Raw genomic sequence first — 3,193 nt, forward strand, 5'->3', positions numbered from 1 at the left:
CCCCGCAAGAACAATTACAGTGCTTTACAACTATAGAACAAAAAGAGTTAAATAAACTTATCACTTCATCTAAAACAACAACATGTTTATTAGATCCTATACCAACTAAACTACTGAAAGAAGTGTTACCTGTAGTGGAAGAGCCTCTCCTCAATATTATTAACTCGTCTTTATCTTTAGGTCATGTTCCAAGAACATTTAAACTGGCAGTTATAAAACCTCTCATTAAGAAACCACAATTAGATCATAATAATCTAGCAAATTATAGACCCATTTCAAATCTTCCATTTATGTCTAAAATATTAGAAAAAGTGGTGTCCGCTCAACTGGGCTCTTTCTTGCAACAAAATGAGATCTATGAAAAGTTTCAGTCTGGATTCAGACCGCATCATAGCACTGAAACTGCGCTCGTTAAAATCACAAATGATTTACTTTTAGCTTCTGACCAAGGCTGTATCTCAATACTAGTTTTACTTGATCTTAGTGCTGCGTTCGATACTATAGATCACACAATACTCTTAGATCGAATACAAAATTATACTGGTGTTCAAGGACAAGCACTAAGCTGGTTCAAATCATACCTATCTGACCGCTACCATTTTGTCTATTTAAATGGAGAAAAATCGATCATAACTCCAGTAAACTATGGAGTGCCGCAGGGATCTGTATTAGGCCCTCTGTTATTTTCCATATATATGATGCCACTTGGAAATATTATAAGGAAACATGGAATTAGTTTCCATTGTTATGCTGATGACACTCAAATATATATTTCATCACGGCCGGATGAAAACGCTAAATTTTCCAAATTGACAGAGTGTGTTAAAGATATAAAAGATTGGATGACGCTTAACTTTCTTTTATTAAATCCAGACAAGACAGAGGTAATACTTATCGGTTCAAAAAACCGCCCACAAAACCTCGCACAATACAACTTTAACATCATAGGATGTCCTGTTACTTTATCCTCTACAGTAAAAGACCTGGGTGTTATACTCGATTGCAACCTGTCTTTTGAAAATCATATTTCATATGTTACAAAAACAGCCTTTTTCCACCTTAGAAACATTGCTAAGCTACGTAATATGCTATCAGTTTCTGATGCAGAAAAGTTAGTTCATGCATTCATGACCTCGAGACTGGATTACTGTAATGCTTTATTAGCTGGTTGTCCTGCATCCTCAATAAACAAGCTACAGTTAGTCCAAAATGCCGCCGCTAGAGTTCTTACGAGATCAAGAAAATATGATCATATAACACCGATTTTATCATCACTGCATTGGTTACCTATAAAGTTCCGTATTAATTACAAGGTATTGCTACTGACTTATAAAGCCCTAAACGGCTTAGCTCCAGTCTATTTAACGGATCTTCTATCACCCTATAATCCATCGCGCTCTTTAAGATCACTAAATTCAAGGCTTTTGGTCATACCTAGGATATCCAGAACCACCAAAGGAGGGAGAGCATTTTCACATTTGGCTCCAAAACTCTGGAATAGTCTTCCTGATACTGTTCGTTGCTCAGACTCGCTCTCCCAGTTTAAAACTAGATTAAAATCGCATCTCTTCAGCCAGGCATTCATATAATCCTACAGTTCAAACTACAATCCGGCCTCTAGCTCATAAATGCCAGAGGAGAACTGGCCCCCGACTGAGCCTGGGTTCTCCCAAGGTTTTTTTTTCTCCATTAGGTCACTTGATGGAGTTTTAGGACACCATTAGGTCACTTGATGGAGTTTTTCGGTTCCTTGCCACTGTTGCCTTTGGCTTGCTCAGTTGGGGATATTTTGGGGATATTTAATTTAATTTTATCAATCAATAAATTCCTCTTGAAACAAACTTTGTTGTATTATTTTAATTTAATACTGTGAAGCTGCTTTGATACAATCTGTATTGTGAAAAGCGCTATACAAATAAACTTGACTTGACTTGACTTGACACAGCACCCCATATTGACAGAAAAACACAGAATTGTTGAGATTTTTGCACATTTATTAAAAAAGAAAAACTGAAATATCACATGGTCCTAAGTATTCAGACCCTTTGCTGTGACACTCATATATTTAACTCAGGTGCTGTCCATTTCTTCTGATCATCCTTGAGATGGTTCTACACCTTCATTTGAGTCCAGCTGTGTTTGATTATACTGATTGGACTTGATTAGGAAAGCCACACACCTGTCTATATAAGACCTTACAGCTCACAGTGCATGTCAGAGCAAATGAGAATCATGAGGTCAAAGGAACTGCCTGAAGAGCTCAGAGACAGAATTGTGGCAAGGCACAGATCTGGCCAAGGTTACAAAAAAATGTCTGCTGCACTTAAGGTTCCTAAGAGCACAGTGGCCTCCATAATCCTTAAATGGAAGACGTTTGGGACGACCAGAACCCTTCCTAGAGCTGGCCGTCCGGCCAAACTGAGCTATCGGGGGAGAAGAGCCTTGGTGAGAGAGGTAAAGAAGAACCCAAAGATCACTGTGGCTGAGCTCCAGAGATGCAGTCGGGAGATGGGAGAAAGTTGTAGGAAGTCAACCATCACTGCAGCCACCCACCAGTCGGGGCTTTATGGCAGAGTGACCCGACGGAAGCCTCTCCTCAGTGCAAGACACATGAAAGCACACCTGAAGGACTCCAAGATGGTGATAAATAAGATTCTCTGGTCTGATGAGACCAAGATAGAACTTTTTGGCCTTAATTCTATGTGTGATATGTGTGGAGAAAACCAGGCACTGCTCATCACCTGTCCAATACAGTCTCAACAGTGAAGCATGGTGGTGGCAGCATCATGCTGTGGGGGTGTTTTTCAGCTGCAGGGACAGGACGACTGGTTGCAATCGAGGGAAAGATGAATGCGGCCAAGGACAGGGATATCCTGGACGAAAACCTTCTCCAGAGTGCTCTGGACCTCAGACTGGGCCGAAGGTTCACCTTCCAACAAGACAATGACCCTAAGCACACAGCTAAAATAACGAAGGAGTGGCTTCACAACAACTCCGTGACTGTTCTTGAATGGCCCAGCCAGAGCCCTGACTTAAACCCAATTGAGCATCTCTGGAGAGACCTGAAAATGGCTGTCCACCAACGTTTACCATCCAACCTGACAGAACTGGAGAGGATCTGCAAGGAGGAATGGCAGAGGATACCCAAATCCAGGTGTGAAAAACTTGTTGCATCTTTCCCAAAAAGACTCAT

Source organism: Leuciscus leuciscus, assembly GCF_965113295.1.
Source record: "Leuciscus leuciscus genome assembly, chromosome: 4".
NCBI lineage: Eukaryota > Metazoa > Chordata > Actinopteri > Cypriniformes > Leuciscidae > Leuciscus > Leuciscus leuciscus.